Raw genomic sequence first — 24,977 nt, 5'->3', positions numbered from 1 at the left:
GCGGTTCCTGGTGTGTCCGCTGTGCCGTGCGTGTGATCATTGCTTGTACAGCCCTCTCGCAGTGTCCGGAGCAAGTATGGTGGGTCTGACACACCGGTGTCAATGTGTTCTTTTTTCCATTTCCAGTAGTGTATAATCTCATTTTCCAGCACTATGTACTGCGTACAGCAGAGGCACAGTTCGGAGGCGATGATTATTTGTATTACCATGACAAAGCACCCTGTCGTAAAGTATCTAGGAGACAGCGATGTGTGTCCTTCCCACTGTCCCGATCTGAAACCAATGAAGCATCTCGGGAATGATTTAGAACGTCGGCTTTGCTCCAGACTCCTGCGTCTAACAACACAACCATCTCTGGTTTCTACTCTTGAGGAATAACATTTCTGCACAGACATCCAGATACATCACTGAACGTGTCGCAAGCAATGTTGAATCCGTCATCAAGGTGAAGGATGCAAATACCCCATTTTAACGTCCATCAGCACGTAATCCGTTACTTATAGTCAGATAGTGTATATTTCGGGCTGTTTCTGGTGAAATGTAAATGGTCGGTATTTTGTTCAGGTGCTGCCCCACAGCTCGTAAATATTCGAAGAAATTCACATATAAGAAATATAAGAGCAATTGATGAAGTGAAACATTATTCATCACCTCATTTCATCATCACCTGGTAACATATAATTACTTACACGTAATGGATCGGTCGTACATTCTTTAATACACACACACACACACACACACACACACACACACACACAAACACACATATATATATATATATATATATATATATATATATATATATATATATATATGTCTTGTGCACTTGACACATTCTACATCATAAAGGTTTCCATACCGCGTGATTGATCAACCAACTAACTTAGCTATGACTAAGTTATGGCACGTCATATACTACATTAATAGATTTATTTATTCCTACTCAAGAATTCATCTATGGTATAGAATGAGTTGTCAAGGAGACATGATTTCAATTTATTTTTGAAGCTATTACTGCTGTACATCAGACATTTTGTTTCATCTGATACTCTGTCAAAAATTTTTAAAGCAGCATAATTTACCCCTTTCTGTGCCAAAGACAGGTTGAGTAAAGGATAGTTTAAGTTTTTCTTATTTCTGGTATTATAATCGTGAATGCCACTGTTGCTTTTAAAGTGGTCCATGTTGCTAAGAACAAATTTCATGAATGAGTAAATGTACTGTGAGGCTGTTGCAAGACTTCCCAATGTTTTTAAAACAAGCCTACAACACATGCGAGTATGAACCCCACAAGTTATTCTAACCACTTTCTTTTGAGCAGTGAATACTTTTTGTCTGTTGACGTACCCCAAAATATTATTCCATATGACATCAGAAAGTATGCAAAGTACGTTAGCTTAGTAATTTCTATATCTTCAAAATTGGCAGTTACTCTGATTACAAACGTTGCCGAACCTAGTCGCTTTAGAAGATCCAAAACATGAATTTTCCGATTAAGAATCTCATCTATATGTACACCCATAAACTTAATTTGCTCTATCCCATCTACTGACTTCTGTTTACGTGTTATATTTATTTTAAGGAACTGCACTTTTTGCAGCAGAAAATTGGATGTACTGTGGTTTTTTTTAAGTTTAGAGCAAGCCCATTTGTAGAAAACCAATTAATGACTTTTCCAAAGACATTATTTGTACCATTTTCAATTGGAGTTTCTTTTACTGTATTAATAATGATGCTTGTATCATCAGCAAACAGTGTCAGTTCAGCATTTTGTTTCAGATAGGAAGGCAGGTCGTTCACATACATCAACAGCAGATGGGATCTCATGACTGAACCCTGTGGAACACCTAATGTAATTTCACCCCGTTTAGATGAAGTGGGAAACTTATTTAAATCACTTCACTCTTACAAAAACACGTTTTGTTTCTTGTTCTGTAGGTATGACTTAAAGCACTCATTTGCTATTCCATTTATACCATAGAATTGTAATTTCTGTAACATAATGTCTTGGTTCACACAATCAAATGCTTTGGACAAGTCACAGAAAAATCCTTTTGGTAACATTTTACTATTTAAAGACTATTATGTGGTCAGTGAAATTGTATATTGCTGGCACAGTGGAGCAGCATCTTTGAAATCCGAACTGTGATTTACGAAATATCCGTTACTGTTGAGATGGCTAACAACTCTTGGGTACATTATTTTCTCGAAGATTTTTGAAAATGCTGTAAGCAAGGATACTGGCCGATAATTATTGATACCTGTGGTGTTCTCCTTTTTGTAGAGATGCCTGAAAATAGCATATTTCAACCTGTCTGGGAAAATAACTTGAGTTAGTGATGCACCACACATGTGACACAGAACATCAGCTGTAATTGCTCCACATTGATTTAATATCTTATTAGAGATGTCACCTACTCCAACAGAACATTTATTTTTCAAATATTTAACAATTTTACATATTTCACAAGATGTTGTTAGGTGAAAATCAGACTAAATTTTTTCAAAACTGACTCTTCCATGTACTGCCTGGCTTTTTCTTTGGAACTATTCTCACCAATTTTTGCTCCTACACTTAAGAAATGGTTGTTAGATAAATTAGCTACTTGTGTACTGTTAGGTAGGATGGTCTCATTCTCTTTATTAGTAATAGTACCTACCCCCGTGGTTACTTTTTCTGTCTCCTTTTGAACAACACTCCATATTGATTTGATTTTATTGCTGGAGTTGTTAATTTCTTCTCTAACATTCATATTTCCTGATTTCCTTACAACTTTCCTCAGTGTGTTAAATTAGTTTTTATAGTGTAAAACTACTTTGGGATCTTTACTACTTCTTGCTGTCTCATACAGTATTATTTTTCTTTATGAAGGCACTTTAACACCTGTAGTAATCCAAGGTTTCTTTGAAAAGTGTGTGGAGCTACATTTAGTAATTTTCCTTGGGAAACAATTTTCTAAAAGGAATATAAATTTATCAAGAAACATGTTTCATTTATTGTTAGCATTTGACTCATTATATGCATCTCCCCAATTACCATATCTTAAACTGTCTCTGAAGTGCTCTATAGATACTGGGTTAAGCAACTTCACAATTTTACTTAATGGTTTTTTATCTGTACACCTGTTAAGTTTTGTAAGTTAATCAGTTGTGCATCATGGTCTGACAATCCATTTACCACAGGGATAGTATGTGTTTGTTTTACATCATCTTTCTGTACAAATACATTATAAATTACAGTGCTACAGTCTTGAGCTATAGGTGTAGAGAAATTGACAGCTTATTCTAAGTTATATGTTGTTAATAAAACTTCTGGTTCACTTTTCTGTAAGTTTTCATTGAAATCACCACAGATTAATAACTTCTTCTTTTTGTCTGAAGACAACATAATAGTGAGCCAAACTGTTTATGAATAGCTCCCAGTCTCCTAATGGGGACCTGTATGCTGTTGCTAATATCAATACTACATGATCTAGCTTAAGTTCACATTCACGAACCTCAAAGTACTGATCAACAGAAAATTTGCTTACTTTTACAGTTTTGTATTTATACCCTTGTTTTATGAAAGTGGCAACTCCTCCTTTATCCATCCTAGAGCTACAAGCGTAAGATGGTAAGTTACACCCATTTATACCAATACTATCCATTCCCAGAGATACATGGTGTTCAGACCGATAGACTATATCAATCTCATTTTTATTTCTGGGATCATCTAAACACACTAATAGCTCATCTACTTTACTTTTTGATTTCCCTGATGTTTTGATGAAGTAAGTTGATACTGCCCGTAGCTTTGCCCCTATTTACTGTACATGAAATTTCTTTTATTCAATTTATCATGATTGCTGTGTGTCTGGACTCTGGCTTTAACCTAGGAAACGCACCTGCCTTGGTTTAAGAATCATGAAAGAAGGTTGTATGCGTGGAAGAGGCCTGGAGACACAGGAAGGTTTCTAATAGATTATATAATGGTAAGACAGAGATTTAGAAACCAATTTTTAAATTGTAAGACATTTCCAGCGGCAGTTGTGGATTCTGGCCACACTCTATTCATTATGAACTGTAGATTAAAAGTGAAGAAACTGCAAAAAGGTGGGAATATAAGGAGATGAGACCTGGATAAACTCAAAAACCCAGAGGCTGTAGAGAGTTTCAGAGAGAGCATTAGGGAACAATTGACAGAAATGGGGGAAAGAAATACAGTAGAAAAAGAATAGGTAGCTCTGAGAGATGAAATAGTGAAGGCAGCATATGTTCATGTAGGTAAAGAGACGAGGGCTAGTAGAAATCTTGGGTAACAGAAGAGATATTGAATTTAATTAACGAAAGGAGAAAGTTTAAAAATGCAGTAAATGAAGCAGGCAAAAAGGAATGCAAACGTCTCAAAAATGAGATCGACAGAGGCTAGAGGACAAATGTAAAGATGTAGAGGCATATATGGCTAGGTAAGATATATACCGCCAACAGGAAAATTAAAGAGACCTTTGGAGAAAAGAGAACCAGTTGGGTGACTATCAAGAGATCAGATGGAAAGCAAGTAATAAGCAGAGAAGGGAAAGCAGAAAGATGGAAGTAGTATATAAAGGGTCTATACGAGGGCGATGTACTTGAGGGCAATATTATTGAAATGCAATAGGACGTAAGTGGAGATGAATTGGAACATATGATACTACTTGAAGAATTTGACAGAGCACTGAATTATGTAACTGTAAACAGGGCCCCAGGAGTAGACAATATTCCATTAGAACTACAGATAGCCTTCGGGGAGCAGGCCACGACCAAACTCCACCATCTGGTGAGCGACATGTATGAGACAGGCGAAATACTCTCAGATTTCAAGAAGAATATAATAATTCCAGTCCCAAAGGAAGCAGGTTTTGACAGGTGTGAAAATTACCAAACAATCAGTTTATTAAGTCTCTGCTGCGTGACACGAATTCTTTGCAGACGATTGGATTAACTGCTAGAAACATGGGGAAGATCATTGTGAGTTCCTTAGAAATGCTGGAAAACGTGAGGCAATACTGACGCTACGTCTCATCTTAGAAGATAGGTTAAGGAAAGCGAAACCGACGATTCTAGCATTTGTCGACTCAGAGAAAGCCTTTGTCAAATATGACTGGAGTACTCTGTTTTAAATTCTGAAGGTAACAGAGGTAAAATACAGGGAACGAAAGGCTATTTACAATTTGTACAGAAACAAGATGGCTATTCAAAAATAGAGGGGTACGAAAGGGAAGCAGTGGTTAGGAAGGGAGTGAGACAGGGTTGCAGTCTACCCCCGATGTTATACAATCTGTATATTGAGCAAGCAGTAAAGGAAACAAAAGAAAAATTTGCAGTAGGAATTAAAATCGATGGAGTAAAGATAAAAGGTTGGCCGATAACAGTGTAATTCTGTCAGAGATAGCAAAGGATCTGGAATAACAGTTGAACGGAATAGACAGTGTCTTGAAAGGAGGATAAAAGATGAACATCAGCAAAAGCAAAACGAGAATTATAGAACGCAGTCTGATTAAATCACGTGATGCTCAGGGAATTAGATTAGTAAAGGAGACAAGGTAATAGACGAGTTTTGCTATTTGTGGAGCAAAATAACACATGATAATCGAAGTAGAGGGGACATAAGATGTAGACTGCCAATGCCAAGGAACGCGTTTCTGAAGAAGAGAAATTTGTTAACATCGTGTATAACTTTAAGTGCCAGGAAATCTTTTCTAATAATCATCAGGTTACGTTCCATTCAAAAGGCTGTTGCATGCAGTGACTGTTATATTGACTTGTAAATAGTAGATTTCAGCTATCAGTCGTCCTTTCTAAATTTTTATTGGCAGATCTAGATTTCGGCTACAAACTAGCCATTCTCAATGCAGTATCATTTTTGTTCCATGCATGTAATGCCTGTTGGTCGGGCGTTATCCACAGTTCATTGAATACTCAATGATTATTCAGTGAACTGTGGAAAGAAACTTAACTGATATAAAGTATCCTAAGACTTGCTTTTTCTAAGTGATTTAAGTTTCTTCATTGCTCCGATCATATCTATTTCTACGTAAGGAATAAAGGCTTATTTCATCAGAAGCTCTCAGTAGTTCTTAAACACGGCCTTTTACAAACGTATGCTGTCTTTCAGTTTGGGGCTGAAAACTTTTAGATTCACGAGAGGCAATACTGAAATTACGACTTATCTTAGATGATACGTTAAGGAAAGGGAAACCTGCGTTTACAGCATTTGTAGGTGTAGACAAAGCATTTGACAATATTGAGTAGAGACAGTGAAGGTAGATGGTATGAAATGCAGGGATAGAAATGTTATGTACAACTTCTACAGAAACCACATTGCATTTATAAGAGTCGAAGGAAATAAAAAGGAAGTAGCCGTTGATAATGGAGTGAAACAAGGCTGTAGCCTTTCCCCAGCATTATTTAGTCGATAAATTAAGCAAGCAGTTAAGAAAATCATGGAGAAGTTTAATAACGGAAGCATGGTTCAGGGAGAAGAAATAAAGGCTTCGAGAGCTATCGACGAGACTCTAATGTTGTCAGAGAGAGTAAAAGACTTGGAAGACCAAATGAACAAAATGGGTAGAGTCTTTAAAAAATGTTGTAAGATAAACATCAACAAACGTAAAAGAAGGGTAATGGGACGCAGTCGATTTAAGCAGGCGATGCTGAGGGAATTAGCTTAGGAAACGAGGCAGCAAAAGTAGTAGATGAGTCTTGTTTTTTGGATAGTAACGTAGCTGATGATGACTGAAATAAAGAGCATATAAAATGCAGACTGCCAACAGCAAGAAAAGCATTTCTGAAAAAAGAGTAATTTGTTTGTGACTAATATAGATGAAAGTGGTAGGAAATCTCATCTGAGAGTTTTTGTCTAGAATTTAACCTTGTGCAGAAGTTCAGAAAGACAGAGAATATAAGCTTTGGAAATGTGATAGTACAGAAGAATGTTGAAGGTTATACCAATCGAATAAGTATTAAGACAGTATTGAATGAAGTTGGGGGAAAAAGAAATTTATGACACATCTTGACTAAAAGAGCCGATCCGTTGGTAGGCATCAAGGAATAAGCAATTTTGTAATGGGAGGAAATCTGAGGAACAAAAACTGTAGAGGCAAACCAAGTGAGGTATTCTGTAAAAAGATTCAACAACTAGACCTATCAGGTGTCTGCCACACTAAAGAGACTTTTCCAACTGCATCATGTTGTCAGTATGTATTGAAAAATTTCACTATTCCAATTATCACTGGCTGGATTATTTCTGACAGATTGAGGGGTCACTCCAGCCTCAGATCTCCCAACACCTGAAGAGACTGATCAGCTTAAAATTGTCTCCATCTGCAAGAGAACTAAGTCACGTAGGCATTATGGAACTTCATATATTTGAACACAGAGGCAGCAATACATTGCAGCAGATTACTGTCAGAGACATGAATGTGTTCGGGTTCATTCCGTCAGACATATTACACCCAACTTTGAAGACAAACTCAGGATGTGTGTTAAGTGGCCCTACGCAGTGCAGACCAGTCCAGCAATTCCTGAATGGAAGAGATTTATGCGGTTATTTAATAATGAGGGAAGTTCAGAAACTGTCTAGTCATTAATTTATTCACCACTAAGAGTCAACAACACAATTTCGCATCTATACGCTATCTACGAAAGACAGCAGTAAGGTGTGACAGTTACCAACCTATTCATTTTCAACCAACATAGCACCAGTGACTGATGTCACACAAATTACGCACATCTCAGCCATTGTTTATAGGATCGCATTTTACATAAAAGCTCACGTAACAACTGCAAATAAGTACTCATTCAGTTAACAGAAAATAGCTCCATCGTATAAACACGAGCACAGTGAAGTTACTTTGCCTATTATTCCATTTTTTGAAAATAAACACACACGGAAAATGTCTTTACATTGCATCATCGGTGATTCATAACGCACTCAGCGGAGTGTCAGTACAACTTCGTGAAAACAACCTTAGTTGCTTCTTGTGACGCAGTGGGGTAGATAGGCTAGCGCATCACTTATCTTCAAACATATGAAGAAGGAAAGTGAATTACCACATTCCGCGCTTTTGCCCTCCAACCTCTCCCACGGCACCCTGTTAGACCACCAAAACACAACTGATCCCCGAATATGGCTCTACTACATGTGATTGACACATTCAATATCCGTTCTTAACTCACGTATTTCGCAGCAGTTTTATACTATTTCATCACTGCTCTTAATGATATTCGATTTTTCCATCGCCTACATCGAAGAAATTAACACTCCTAGAGAAATAAACTGAGCAGTATCTTTCTGGGGTAATATACCGTAAAGTAATTTTGCGCTGGGAGAAAGTTTCAGTGCTCTAGGTTACCCTGCATTGGTCAAAAATGGACGCACCATTGTCTTACATATTTCTATTTTTCCCTCGTTTGTCATAAATTTGTTTCTCCATACAGTATTTTACATGCATCCGCCTACCCTATTGTCATCTATAAAAATTAGGTCAGAGTCGAAAACATTAATGAAAATACAGACCTGGAGAAGAAGTACAGAGTCACAATAGCTTTGACGAGTAAAGGTACAGTCTTCGGAATTCTTTAGCTCAGTATGGCCACGCAGCATTATGCCTCTCCAAACCATAATTTCGGACCACCATGTTCGACAGTGTTCCTGGGTTGCTTTACGTGCTATCATCTATCGTTGTATGATGGCACGTCCAGCAGTTCTGAGCACGTTGTAGAGTATGCACTGCTGTGCATACCCAATTCGGAACCACGTCTAGTCGTATTCAATGTCCAAAGAAACATAATGAATCGCTGTGACATCAGTGAAATTATTCCATTTCCACGAATTCTATTTCTGTTCGTCTCGTTGAGTTCTTCTCTCAATTATCTTCTGTACTGTACTCTACTGTAGCAGTTCTTACTATTTACATTCCAAGTTTCATCAAGCCATGTTACTTGACGGTAACACATCACACGAAAACTACACTAGTGGCCATTAAAATTACTGCACCAAGATGAAATGCAGATGATGAACGGGTTTTCATTGGACAAATATATTATACTAGAAGTGGCATTTTCACGCAATTTGGGTGCATAGATCCTGAGAAATTAGTACCCAAATCAACCACCTCCGGCCGTAATAACGCCGTTGATACCCTGGGCATTGAGTCAAACAGAGCTTGGATGGCGTGTACAGGTACAGCTGCCCATGCAGCTTCAACACGATACCACAGTTGATCAAGTGTAGTGACTGGCGTATTGTGACGAGCCAGTTGCTCGGCCACCATTGAGGAGACGTTTTCAGTTGGTGAGAGGTCTGGAGAATGTGCTGGCCAGGGCAGCAGTCGAACATTTTCTGTATCCAGAAAGGCCAGTACAGGATCTTCAACATGCGGTCGTGCATTATCCTGCTGAAATGTAGGGTTTCGCAGGGATCCAATGAAAGGTAGAGCCGCGGGTCGTAAAACATCTGAAACGTAACGTCCACTGTTCAAAGTGCCGTCAATGCGAGCAAGAGGTGACCGAGACGTGTAACCAGTGGCACCCCATACCATCACGCCGGGTGATACGCCAATATGGCGATGATGAAAACACACATCCAATGTGCGTTCACCACGATGTCGCCAAACACGGATGAGACCATCATGATGCTGTAACCATAACCTGGATTCATCCGAAAAAATGACGTTTTGCCATTCGTGCACCCAGGTTCGTCGTTGAGCACACTATCGCAGGTGCTCCTGTCTGTGATGCAGCATCAAGGGTAAAGGCAGACATGGTCTCCGAGCTGATAGTCCATACTGCTGCAAACGCCGTCGAACTGTTCGTGCAGATGGTTGTTGTCTTGAAAACGTCCCCATGTGCTGACTCAGGGATCGAGACTTGGCTGCACGATCCGTTATAGCCATGCGGATAAGATACCTGTCATCTCGACTGCTAGTGATACGAGGCCGTTGGGATCCAGCACGGTGTTCCGTATTACCCTCCTGAATCCACCGATACCATACTCTGCTAACAGTCATTGGATCTCGACCAACACGAGCAGCAATGTCGGGATACAACAAACCGCAATCGCCATATGCTACAATCCGACCTTTATCAAAGTCGGAAACGTGATGGTACTCATTTCTCTTCCTTACACGAGGCATTACAACAACGTTTCACCAGGCAACGCCGGTCAACTGCTGTTTGTGCATGAGAAATCGGTTGGAAACTTTCCTCACGTCAGCATGTTGTAGATGTCACCACCGACGGCAACATTGTGTGAATTCTCTGAAAAGCTAATCATTTGCATATCACAGCTCTTCTCCCTGTCGGTTAAATTTCGTGGAGCAGCAATTTTAATGGCCAGAAGTGTACTTTCATCTTTTAGTTTTGCTCACCACTGCAGTTATCCAGTGTCTCCAGAGCCTTGTCACTTCGCAGGGGGAAATGAAAAGTGTCATACACAGCGTATATAGTCAGGGAAATACTGTAAAAAAAAAAGACTAAAGGAACTATCCAAATTTCTTACCACAGTAGAAGAACTTTTTCCCTCGCCCTGTGCACTTACGTTCCATCTCCGATGAAACCAGCGGGGAGAAGAGAGTCCTCTCGGCAGGGGAGGGGGCATTTACATAGCCCATCGCCGCGGCTTCTCCGGTGCGGGGGCGGGTCTGCGCTGATGAGGGAAGTTGTTAGCGTAATTTGCCACGCGAGGTGTGCGGGGTCTCCCGCCGCGGGGCAGGTCTTTCCCCGGCACTCACGGCCGGCGGAGCGCCGTTTTGTCAACGTCTAATTTATTCAGAAGATTCGTTCCGACAGGTCGGGCCGCACTCTACAGCCGTCTTCCCCAAACTCCGCCCCATCCCCCCGGCTGGGCTGTTCCAGCACGGCCAGCTTCACGCGACTCACGGGCGTGAACGAAATGTGAATGGCTGAATTACGAATTCTTTGGCAGGCGCCCGCCGCCATCTCCCACTTTTCCCGTGGGATGTGAATTGTAATGGTTCCTGGCAGGAAAGGGAGAGGAAAAGGTTGGTGTGGGAAGGGGGCAGGGGAGGCTGGGCCACCTCTCTGCGAGCTATAAATCCATAGTCGGCCCGCTCAGCCGTAACGAGGCGATTCTAACGCCGGCTCCGGCAGCGCGGAGGTGCCGATGGTGCCGAGGGCGTTGGCTGATGTATAAAAAAGACATCTCGGACCGCCGTAAAGCTTCTACCACATAGCCGTTATACTGAAAGTGACGTATATATTTAAGAGGAAGCGTTTACTGAACGGCCACTCTGTCGTTTGCCGCCGGATAGAACAACCAAATACACATCTTGTGCCTACAGTTCGTATTTCTGATAACCAGAATGAGATTTTCACTCTGCAGCGGAGTGTGCGCTGATATGAAACTTCCTGGCAGATTAAAACTGTGTGCCCGACCGAGACTCGAACTCGGGACCTTTGCCTTTCGCGGGCAAGTGCTCTACCATCTGAGCTACCGAAGCACGACTCACGCCCGGTCCTCACAGCTTTACTTCTGCCAGTCTCCTAGGAGACGAGGTACTGGCAGAAGTAAAGCTGTGAGGACCGGGCGTGAGTCGTGCTTCGGTAGCTCAGATGGTAGAGCACTTGCCCGCGAAAGGCAAAGGTCCCGAGTTCGAGTCTCGGTCGGGCACACAGTTTTAATCTGCCAGGAAGTTTCGTATTTCTGATAGTCTGAAGCAGAAAAATTTCGGGAATAAGTTGGACAACGCGACAACCTCCGTACATCTTACATACTGCTGTGTAGAGTTGTGTGGAGTAGATTTGGACTGGGGTGTGCAGGAGTGGGCTCAATTTTGATAAACAGTGATTATTAAATCTGAAATATCTTCATTGACATTTAAAAAGAAAACTGCTCAACTGAATTGAAACGTGTGGCTCAGTTACAGCTCCTCAAACATGAGAATTACAACAGCACAATAAATGAACTGTAGATGGGCATTAGAATAACACTTCCACAGTAAATGAACTACAATTTCTTCATGTAATGAAAAACAATTTGAAATTAACGCCGTCCCAGTAACACAAAAAATTGGAGCATTAACAAGAATACAGACACTTTGTTGTAACTGCGACCAGGAGGGTCGCGGGGTAGCACTGACGAAAGGCGCGGCGGGACCCGCGGAGAGGCCCGTGAACAACAACACAACGGGAGAGGACGGACACGACCAGCGTAGGACGGAACGAATACGACAAGACCGAACAACAGTCACAAGGAAACAAACTCGTACACGAACCAAGAAGAAAGCAGTCTAGCGCAAGTGAGGTGTAAACCGACGTTAGCGAGATAAGACTGACTTGATGTGCTTTTTTTTGTTTCTTTTTCTTTATTGTTATTTAAATCACCTTATACAAAGGCGGGCTGTCAGCAGCATAATACGCTGCTCTTCAGCCGCGAGTGGTACAATAAATATGACATATAGGTGGTACAGATAATACAATAAAAACGGCGGGCAAAAACTGTAGACACGAAAAACAATAAACATGAAGCCGTTCACGCTGGACGAGAAAAAACACTAACACCTGTTGACACGGCGCACAAAACACGGACGACTGCGACGGCACAGGTGAGCAGTGGTGGCGTGACAGCGAAAGAACACTAAACACAAAACGAAGGCACACACACGAGACACTGATGGCGATGATCTCCGGCGCGCGAATGTCCACTGAGCGTGTGCGAGTCTGGGGACCTGCCAAGAGAGGAGTAGGGGGGGGGGTGGGAGAGGGAGTGGGGAGGGCAAAGATGCCACGGGCAGGGCGATAGGGGGAGGGAGGAAGGGGGAGGGGAAGCCCGGGGGAAGAGGGGTGGCGGAAGGGGGGGAAGGAGAGAGAAGGGAGGGAGGGTGCCCAAAGGAAAAGACACAGGAAGTGGGAGGGGAGGATCAAATTTGATAGGAGAGGTGGATGGAGGGGAGGAGGACATCATCAGGGAGGGAGAGCTGGCGTAAGATACCTTGTGAGAGGGTAAGGAGGAATGGAGACCAGGTGGGATGTGGGAATACAGGCACGGCAGCGGGTGGAGGTGGGAGAGGATGGGTGACACAAGTGGGTGAGGAGGATCGAGTTTATGGAAGGTGTACAGGATCTGTATCCTTTCAAGGAAAAGGAGGAGGTGGGGGAACGGAATGATGTCGTACAGGATCCACGTTGGGGAGGGGAGACGGATGCGGTAGGCGAGGCGGAGAGCATGGCGTTCAAGGATCTGAAGGGATTTATAAAAGGTAGGAGGGGGCGGAGATCCAGACCAGAAGGGCGTAACAAAAGATAGGGCGGATGAGGGATTTATAGGTGTGGAGTATGGTGGAGGGGTCCAGACCCCACGTACGGCCAGAAAGGAGCTTGAGGTGCCTTGGCTTGGATTGTCCGGAGATGGGGGTTCCAGGAGAGGCGGCGGTCGAGGGTGACGCCAAGGTACTTAAGGGTGGGGGTGAGGGCAATAGGACGGCCATAGACGGTGAGATAGAAATCGAGGAGGCGGAAGGAAGGGGTGGTTTTACCTACAATGATCGCCTGGGTTTTGGAGGGATTGACTTTGAGCAACCACTGCTTGCACCAAGCGGTGAACCGGTCAAGATGGGATAGGAGAAGGTGTTGGGAACACTGCAGGGTGGGAGCAAGCGCAAGGAAGGCGGTGTCATCGGCAAAATGGAGAAGGGGGACGGGGGGTGACGGCGGCGGCATGTCCGCCATATACAAAAGGTACATAAGGGGGAGAGAGGACGGAGCCTTGGGTCACACCGGCGGAGGGAAAAAAGGTGACGTAGGAAGGACGGTGGGAGAGAAGGAGTCGATCAGACGGACGTAGTTAATGGGAAGGGCGAAGGTTTGGAGCTTGAAGAGGACACTGGAATGACATACGCGGTCATAGGCACGCTCGAGGTCCAGGGAGAGGAAGATTGGGGAGCGATGGGAATTAAGTTGCTCGGAAAGGAGATGAGGTGAAGGAGAAGGTCATCGGAAGAGAAGGACGGCGGAAAGCCACACTGGGTAACGGGATGGAGGCGGTGCTGGCGGAGATGCTGGTGGATGCGTCGGGTGAGGATGGATTCCAGGACCTTGCTGAAGACCGAGGTAAGGCTGATGGGACGGTAGGAGGAGACGTCGGACTTTGATGTGCTTTTTTTTTTTCTTTATTGTGATTTTAACACCTTATACAAAGGCGGGCTGGCAGCAGCACAATACGCCGCTCTTCAGCCTTGAGTGTTACAACAAGTAGTACATAAAGGTGGCACAGAGTAGACAGTAATAACGGTGGGCAAAAAAAATGTAGACACTAAAAATCGAAAAAACATGTAGCCGTTCACGCTGGACGAGAAACATCACTAACACTGGGCGACACGATGCACAGAACATGGATGATGGCGACGGCACGTGAACGGTGGGGGCGTGACGGCGAACAACACTACACACAAATGAAGGCACACACACGAAACACTGACGGCGATGATCTCCGGCGCGCGAATGTTCACTGAGCGTGTACGAGTCCGGGGACCTGCCAAGAGAGGAGGTGGAGGAGGAGGAATGGGAAGGGGAATGGGAGAGGGGGGAGCAGAGATGCCATGGGCAAAGGAGAGAGGGGGAGGGAGGAAGGGGGAGGGGAAGCCCGGTGGAGAGGGGAGGAGGGAGGGGGAAAGGAAAGAGGAGGGAAGGGAAGGGAGGGAGGGAGGGTGCCTAAAGGAGAGGACACAGGAGGTGGGGGGGGGGGTTTGATGTGCGAGTGGCTGGCGCTTAAGTACGCTCTCGGGGGCGCCGCTACTGGCCGCTGGGACCACGTGTTCCACTGGTGGCGCCCCCACAATAAAAGTGGGCCAGGAGGCGCGAGCCGCCACAGCTTACGGTGCAGCGACCTCTGTGGGTTTTCGACGTCCATGACGTCTGGCGCGGATTCAAATTCGGCGGCGCTCGGTACCAGACACTTCACGATATTGGACCTCTTCTCCGAAGGATACAATAATCACACAATGATAGCACGAGGGGCATAGAATAAGTAACACAATTCTCATTTTTTCTGAAAGCAGGGCGGTTTTATTCAGTATTCCAGTACACCAAGTTATTCCCACTCTTTCGTCTACAAAACTCTTAAATTTCAGCACAATATCCGTTCAATGTGACAGCCTTGCGCCACATTGCTTGGAGGCCCTGTGTGCTCGCATGGTATCACTCTACTGGTCGACATCGAAGCCAACGTGTCGCTGCATCAGTAATTTACCTCTCATCCAAGTACTGCTTCCTGCGCAGTGCACCGTGGGATGTGGGCTGTAGGTTGGATGAGGGTCCAGTGAAGTTTTGTGAGCTCATCTCGGGTGCACAGACTTCTGTGAGTCCAGTTGGCCAGCAAGGTGTCTCATTGTGATCCGTCGATCACCTCGAATGAGAGGCCTGCACGTTCCATCATTGTAGGAGACACAGCTGTGGTGGGGACGACCGGCGCTCTGGAGGTAGGAGAGATTTGCGCGACCTCGTTGCATTTATTAATATATGCCACGTCCAACGACTAGCCATGCTTTTATTCACTGTCAGGTCTCTGTAGACATTCCGCTAGCGTCTATGAATACCTGCGATGTTCTGCTTTTCCGTCAAAAGGAACACAATGACAGCTGTCTGCTTAGAACTCACCTGCGTTACAGAGGCAATTTTGAAGGCTTCGTATTGCGCCGCCATCTGTCGGAACTTCGAAAAAAAATAGGAGCTGAAGCGGGAAATATTCCACATTGTCCCTCAACAAATTCCGTATTTTTTCAATCAAAAATGGCCTAGAAAAAAAAATGAGTTTCGTTACTTCTTGAACTCTCTTTGTTGATTGTAAACAGAGATATTAAATCAGAACGCATCCCTCAGATGTAACTGGTCTTTCATACATTTACAGTTAAGCTAAATAGTGGATCTATTAATCATTCCCTTCATCAGTTACTCACTATTATCAACAGTACTAACGCACCTTCGTAGAATTAGAAATTACAATTCTCTGTAAAATAGCATACAAAATTCAGGATACGGTCACTACGTGGTAATAGCGTACAAGATTAATACAGCTCTCGTTTAGAGAAAACAACTGGGCCAACGGCGTGCAAGCGAACGCAGTAACTTCAACACGCCGCACTGTGTACTCAATTCTTCTGTGTGGACTATCACTTACAAATCGTTACACTCAGTGAATACTGCTCCCCCATACGGATCCTCTATGATCTCATTCCTTTCCCCCATCTGCTCCTCTTCCTCGAACATATCTGCATCCTATACACCTCCCGCCGCCTTGAACCCCCTCACCCCCTGGTTGCTCCACTCCTCTCCCATCCCCGCCCCCTGCCACGTCTTCACTGTTGTATCGCCTCTACCCTCCATCTCTACACCCTACATCTCGTTTCCGAACGTGGTTTCCATCAACTCCCCCTCCCGAATGGTGCCCTCTCTCCATTTATCCCTCCTGTCAACTCTGATCCTCATCCCCCTCCTTTCCTCCATCCTTTCCCTGGGCTCCCTCTTCCTCCCCTCTTCCATCCTGTGTTTTCTCCCTGCCTACCCTCTCCCTTCTGCCCCCCCCCCCCCCCGAGTCCTTTTGTACTCCCCTCCTCTGCCTTCCCCACTCCCTGGCACGTCTGCTCAGCACCCCCCACCCCTCTTCTGGATCCTCCTCTTCCATTGCCTCCTTTCCCCCCTCCCACTTCACTTTTCCTCTCCTTCCCCCCCTTTTTTTCCTGTCATCTGACCAGTTTCCCCCACCTGCTCTCAGGTGTGGTATGTCATATCTGTGCCAACTTTTTAGTGCAGTGTTTAAGTGAGTGTTCAGTGTTGTGCGTCTTTCCACAGTGTTGCGAATGGAAATCATGCTGTCGCTGGGTGTGCATGTTATATCTCTTGCGAACAAAACTCAGACTGTTGCCGTGTTTTTTTTAATTGTCTGTCTATTATTTTTCTGCTTGTGTATTTTATTAGCATCATCAACCCTGTGTTTTATGTTTTAAGCTCCAGCATTTTCTGCCATTTTACCTGTAAGTCACCGATTTTATCGCCAACTGTTATTATTTTTTCTTATCTTCATCTTTTTAAAACAAATTCTGTAGGCTGAAGAGCGGCGTAATAAACTGCTGCCAGCCCGCCCCCTTTTATGGGGAATCGCACCTCAATAAAGTAAAAAAAAAATGAATACTGCTTGTGCCCTTTATTGCCCACAAAACACAGTTTCAATCTGCTCATTTAACCAAATTTCTCTGTCGGGCACTAAAGTACACTTTCAGTACTCCTCACGTGTTACAGAAACCCCTGGGTGCCAAGTGGAGTTACTGTCCTCTCGTCCAGGAAAGACACCAACTTGTCTCCTGTCCTGTTTAATGTGCACACTCTGCGGCCACGCTTTCTGTCGACCTTTAGTGGAATCTTAGCCCTGGCTGCCTGGCACACCAGCTTTGCAGTGGGGTTCGTTCTCGTTGACTGACCACCGACAAACGTTGACTCGCTCCAGATTCGCACCTCTAGCTGACAGCACTGTGATGCTTTCGGCCTGCTATGTCGCTTCAGACTACTGACAGTCAATCTCTCAATACAGTACTCCAAAACAGTAAAGCAAACATAACTGTGCAAAGTGTCTTTATCACTGTGGTTCCCTTATTCGGAATCACCATCTGTAGCCTGCGTTAATTAGGGTATTTTGATGTTACTCTTTTTTGGGAATTGTATAAGGAACTGGCAACTGTGCAACAAACCACTTTGCAGAAAAAATTCCATTACTCGCCGAGTGCTCGGCAAATTTAACTTTATTAGTCACCTGTAAAAATGTTTGAACCTGTAAAAATGTTTGAACACCTCCATAAGCCAAAAACATGTACGAAAATAATTTTTGTTTTTATTTACTAAAAAGTACTATAGAAACTTAACAGAGAATTAGGCTATTATGTTTAACAGAACGGTCAACGATAACTCGCAGTATGATGGTGTTCGTATTACATCCACAAAACGTCATTCAGAACGCAAGTGACCAACAAAATGGTTCAAATGGCTCTGCGCACTATGGGACTTAACATCTATGGTCATCAGTCCCCTAGAACTTACAACTACTTAAACCTAACTAACCTAAGGACATCACACAACACAGTGACCAACACAAAGAAATTTACGATTAGAGTGATTTTCATAAGCCTTGCACCAAAAACACGCTTTTAACTTTTTTAAGTATTTGTACATGTTGCACGTGTGGGTGATGTTACAGCTCCTGTAATTATTATGTTGCGACAAGATATCTTACGAAGAATTTAACGGGGCGGATTGTCTCGCAAGTCGTAGGGGCGCTGTAACGCCTATAGCGAACGGCTTGCAGTTACAAAGTGTGCTATGTATAGAAACTCAGCTATGCAGAAGATCACAAAATTTGTGTTTGATAGAAATGGCGGTAGGCCTGTGTACTAAAATGTGACTCAGACTTCAACCAGGAAAAAAATCCACAATTATGACAGTCGGATTTTGTGTAACAACTGACGAAAAGAGAACCACGACCAAGCGAGATAATTTTGAAAATTGAATAAAAGGACACTGAATTACTCCTTTAATCCCCCGTGCGTTCCGAAAGATTTAAATAAAGTTATCCTACATTTTAGCGGCAGTAATTAGCAAACACAGAAAAACAGCTGTAACGCTGAATGGCAACGCTGATACCAGGAACAGACGGTGAAACAAGCTGAAAAAGGTAATTAGCAATTCGATACACACCTCCATTGTGACAGCACATTCACACCCAATTATACACCCATAAGATACAGCTTAATTAAACATGACACGATGGTTCAATGCGCCATGACGATATTCCGTTATATCAGTGGAAAACCAGTTCAATACTTCAGAAAAACGTTACTTCATCGTTATGTAGAGTACCGAAATAGTCAGGATAAAATCATTTTAATTAAAGGAACATAATTCTTTGAAACTGTCAGATACAAGTAACAAGCGATCTCCTTACAGATTATTAATAATTGAAAAAACGAAAAAGATATAGTTAATTAAGCACACAAGAAACATATATCGGTTGAGATTTCCATAGCAGTTCTGTCTTTTGGAAGGTGAGCTGGTAAATTAGAAATCTAAATCTGGTGGATAAGTGACAGCAGTCGACGCCAGTCTACATTGATGAATTTTCTCGTGCATGATTCAACACCACCTCCTCGAATTCTACTGCGCGGGAAGATAATTCTCGAGAATCATAGGCAGCTCACCTCTTTGTGCCACTCAGTTTCGTGCAGGTTTACATCTGCTATGAATTTATTGCATTTAGGATGACGTTCATAGACTTTTCTCTGTACATTCGTTCGACTTTCCGGTCACTGTTTCCTGTTGCACAATACATTAAATGCAAGTTTTCTAAAATGCGGTATGGAACACAGTTGGCTATTATGATACAGAAGTAGTTTACATAGACGTGCCTTGTACACATTATCCGTACAAGGGTATTTTTTGTTGTTTGGAAACAAATTTATTCGTCCCCATCAGTGTTATTCCCTTCAAAATAGTTCAAATGGTTCAAATGGCTCTGAGCACTATGGGACTTAACATCTGAGGTCATCAGTCCCGTAGACTTAGAAATACGTAAACCTAACCAACCTAAGGACATCACACACACACATGCCAGAGGCAGGATTCGAACCTGTGACCGTAACAGCAGCGCGGTTCCGGACTGACGCGCTAGAACCACTCGGCCACAAAGGCGGGCCTGAAAATAATTCCGACTTCACATTATACAAGTATTCCAGCGCTTTTGCTAATTCCAAAAACCAGTTCTGAAGCTCTTGCAGCTACCTTGTAAAACTACTCACCTTTAGATTTATTTTTTTTATTTTTATTTTTATTTTTTTTTTATTTTTTTTTTTTTATTTTTTTTTTTTTTGGGGCACTGGAGAAGTTTCGCATGGGTCAAATTCTGCCCAATATTGAGTCTGGGGTACTATTGCATTATTGTATTTGGCTAATAATTTACGGAGAAACATCGAAGTGTGGGCAGATGTGTTATAGTGATGGAAAAGACACGAACCCCTTCTCCAGAAAGCCAGGCGGTTTTTCGGGTTGCTTTTCGGTTTTGGAGTTCCAGGATACCAACTAGGGCAGTGAGCCTTAGTTTGAATGTCGAACACGCTAACCCATTTTTCACCGTTGATCATACCACGTTTCAGTTTTTCACTACCGTTGATAACTTGGTCCAGTGACCCCTGAATTCACCGATGTTCGTGTTCCTAATTTAACGATTTTTGAAAAACCTTTGCTCTCACACGTTTCATATACAAACCATACGAAAACATTTCATATCATGAGCCAGTTGACAAGTCAGCGTCATCAGATACTTCCTTAACTGTGATTCGGCGATCGTTCATTACCATATCTTTCACTTTTTCCACGATTTTGCCTATCGACGATATGCTGTGGCGTTCAGGGTGCTCATAATCTCCAACATCTTTCTGGACTTCTGCGAAACGACTTCACCACTCGTAAGCTCTGGGTTTGCTCATAGAAGACTGACCATAAGTAATACTCCACGTTTCTAAGACTACGCTGCACTTTACTCACTTTTTAAAGCAAAATTTAGTACAAATTACCTGAACTATTTTATACGATATAAATAATCGTCTTTACTACAAAAGCACATGTAATCTCTTCGAAGGAAAGGAGGTCATTAGAGACAAAGAAAGAGCTCGTATTAGGGAAGGATGGGGAAGGAAATCAGCATGCCCTTTCAATGGAACAGTCCGGGCATTTGCATGAGGCGATTGAGGGAAATAGCGGAAAACCTAAATCTGGATGGCTGGACGCGGGTTTGAACCGCCTCCCTCCCGAATGCAGGCCGAATGTGCTAATCACTGAGCCACATCCGTCGGTATAATCTCCACGGAAGCTGACAACAGACTAAATATCCATAATAGCTAACTCTTAAACGAACTTTTGAGAACTATTTGTAAATTAAATACCGTAAAGTCGCATTAATCGGAATAACAACACACAAAAATACGAGTACAAAATTCGCGTCACATTTTGAACATACACGATATGATATAAAGTATCCGGACATTGGCTAAAAGTGACTTACAAGTTCGTGGAGACCTCCATCGGTAATGCTGGAGTTTAATACGGTGTTGGTCCACCCTTAGCTTTGATGACAGCTTCCACACTCGCCGGCATATGTTTAATCAGGTGCTGGAAGGTTTCTTCGGGAATGGAAGCCCTTTATTCAAAGATTGCTCCACTGAGGGGAGTGATTGACGTCGGTCGGCGAGGGCTGGCTCGAAGTCGGCATTCTAAAACATCTCAAGGGTGTTCTATATGATTCAGCGCAGGACTCTGTGCAGACCAGTCCATTACAGGGATGTTATTGTCATGTAACCACTCTGCCACAGGCCTTTCATTGTGAACAGGTGCTCGATCGTGTTTAAAAATCCAATCGCCATCCCCGAATTGCTCTTCAACAGTAGGAACCAAGAAGGTGCTTAAAATATCGGTGTAGGCCTGTGCTGTGATAGTGCAACGCAAATAAAGAAAGGGTGTAACCCCCCTCGATGAAAAACACGACCACAACATAACACCACCTACTCCGAATTTTACTGTTGGCACTACACACGCTGTCAGAAGACGTTCGCCGGTCATTCGCAATACCCATGCCCTACCATAGGATCGCCACATTGTGTACCCTGATACGTCACTACATACAACGTTTTCCCACTATTGAATCGTCCAATGTTTACGCTCCTTACATAAAGCGAGGCGTCGTTTGGCATTTACCGGCGCGATGTGTGGCTTATGAGCAGCCGCTCGACCACGAAATCCTAGTTTTCTCACCTCCCGCCTAACGGTCATAGCACTTGCAGTGTAGCCTGATGCAGTTTGGAATTCCCTTTGCGATGTGGTTTGGATAAATGTTTGCCTATTACACATTACGACCCTCATCGAGAGTCGGCGGTCTTTGTCAGTCAACAGACGAGGCCAGCCTGTACACGTTTGTGCTGTACAAGTCCCTCCACGTTTCCACTTCACTATCACATCGGAAAAAATGGAGCTACGGGTGTTTAGGAGTATGGGAATCTCGCGTTTAGACGCATGGCACAAGTGACACATAATAACCTGAGCACGTTCGAAGTCCGTGAGTTCCGCGGAGCGCCCCATTCTGCTCTCTCAAGATGTCTAACGACTGCTGAGGTTGCTGATATGGAATACCTTGCAGTATGTGGCAGCACAATGCGCCTAATATGGAAAAACCTATGTTTTTGGTGCTGTATTGATACTTTGGTCACGTATTGTACCTCTTGTACCTTTTCGCACGTTGGTTCCTTACCTAAAAGAGCATAGTACCCTTTTCAGTCTCCCTAAAGGTTAGGACACCCAGTATACTCCTTACACCATAAGACAGTGTATGATAAAGAGTGCTGCATACCAATTATAGCGACTTCTTGTTCAATTCGTCTAGCATCTATAACGTCGAGGGTACGACGCAACCACAACATTTGAATGCTGTGTACGTTATCAATTCTTTGCCTAATTTCTATCAGACGAATTTTACCACAGTAAGACCCTCATCATCCGACACACTCCTTGAGTTTCACAGTTGTAATATACCTCACCTTTTCCTCTTTTCAAACACAGTACAACAGAGATTCTGCTTGGCATAGATTCCACAAGTTCTAGACAGGATTCGAGGAGTATGTGAAACAAAATGTCTACGCACAGGACAAGCAATTCCGCAATTTAAGTGATGGTAGTTTACGGGCACGGAGCTGAAACCCCATATGTGTGGGTACAGATCAGGAACATTTCCTGGCCAAGATACCATTGTGAGTTCACTATAATGTCCCTCAAACCACTGTAGCACGATTCTGACCTTGCAACAAGTACAGTTACCCTGCTGGATGATATCATCACCATAGGGGAAGACTTCTACGTCTACATCTACATTGATACCCTGTAAATCACACTTATATGCCTGACACGGGATTTATCGCATCACATTCGCAATAAATCTGTTATTCCAATCTCGAACAGCGTACGGGAAAAACGAACACCTACATGTTTCTGCTCGATCTCTGACTTCACTTCTTTTATTCTGATGATCGTTTCTCCCAATGTAGGTCACTGTCAACAAAATATTTTCGCATTTGGAGGAAAAAGCTAGAGATTGAAATTTCGTGAGAAGATTTGTCTGCAACAGAAAACGTATGTGCCTCAACGATGTCCAACCCAGATCCTGTATTACGTCAGTGACACTCTTCCCTACTTCGTGATAATACAAAACGTGCTGCTCTTCTTTGAAGTTTGTCGACGTTCTCCGTTAATCCACTCTGTAAATAATCGCAGATCGCGCAGCAGTACTCCACAAGAGCAAGGACAAGAGTTGTGTAGACAATCTCTCCTGTGTCTCACAGTTAACCACGTCAATTTTCTTGACGTTAGGAAAAGTGATGTGGCTAACTGTGAACCCTCTATCACATCAAGATGTTCAGCTTATCACTTCTGATGGTGTTCCTGGCGAGTGTTCTTCCGTTGTGTGTCATAACATCTCCCTTACAGACATTCGATACCCATCTATACGACTATATACTCTAGCAAGAGCGACAGGAGTGGCAACATTTCTTACAAATTTCAGCCAAAATGTAAACAAACGCCAGCTCAGCAGCTGGTCATCAGGCGCACATTATGTGATGTCACTAGATATAGGCCCTACTTGTGTATCATTTATTTATCGCTATTAGTGTAAGGTGAGTACAATGAGGGTTGCTGAATCAATGAAATTGTTTACAGTTTTTGACAGTCACCATGCTACAGGTTTAATTCACGAAATTCTTCTTCCAAATCTCATTGGTCAGTCAATTCATCTACCTCACCCGATGTGTTTATATTGCCTTGTCGTTCATTGGTGTTATGAACAGTCTGAAGTTATTTTATGATCCGTAGTGAAGCGTAATCACAAAGAGTCCTTAAAATCTATCAAAAATGTGCTTAATGCCCTCGAAAATTCCTAAAAATTAGTCTTCTTGTGACAAACAGCTTGCTACGCCCTAACCATGATCTACCACCAGGGAAGTGGTAGTGCTAAGTTGAGCCATGAGAGGACGTAAACAGTAACATTTTATTTAAGACTATGAATGACTGTTCGAACCTTCATAGAAAACCCACAACTCACCATTTAAAGCAGCAAATGAAAACAAATATTTAGTAACGGAATAAGGCTTGCTGAATCACGGGAATCAACAGAAGTCATTATAAGAATAATTAAGACCCAAAATGGTAGAACAAACCCAGAAAGTTACAAGACATAGTAACCATAACATTTAAAATGAGACAGTTAATTTGAAGTCGGCAAAGTCATGGAATAAGGCGGTCACGAAAGAGTAACAAGATCGTTAGTAAGCTCAAAGGAAATGGAACCAGAGGGCTACATAAAATCAAACAGTGCAACAGAGAGAAAATACATACGAAAGTTGCTCTACTTAAATGTGCCCACAGGGCCTGCGAAATTACACAATGACAAAAAATCTGTCACTAAGCATAACTCATCCCAGATAAGTTTCATTACCCAGTAGCACAACCCTCACTAATGACAAATATAATTTGAGTGTTGAACGCTGTTGTATGAAGAGTCGGAGATGATATTAACATCGTTACCCAGAAACAGATATGTTCAGTTACTTAAAATTAGTTAACACCAGTATCATGCAGTCAACTTTTACACAGAAAGTAAAGGCCAATATTCGCCACACAGTACTAATGTCTGCCCTTATTTGTAATTACAATATTGGCCGCAGGGGAGCCATACCTAACAAATTTCTCTGCACCCAGGGGCCGCAATATATAAACCTCACACACCCAAATTAAGGCTCTGACCCAGTTCTTGATCTCTAGAAACACCAAGTAACAGACTTCTGGACACCAAAACAGCACCAGACGTCCCATACTTCCATCCTTTGTGACCGTACACTCATTCTGTCTGCCGCTAACGTGCA

Source organism: Schistocerca americana, chromosome 6, assembly GCF_021461395.2.
Source record: "Schistocerca americana isolate TAMUIC-IGC-003095 chromosome 6, iqSchAmer2.1, whole genome shotgun sequence".
NCBI lineage: Eukaryota > Metazoa > Arthropoda > Insecta > Orthoptera > Acrididae > Schistocerca > Schistocerca americana.
The sequence above is the reverse complement of the archived record's forward strand: the minus strand, read 5'-3'. Positions refer to the sequence as shown.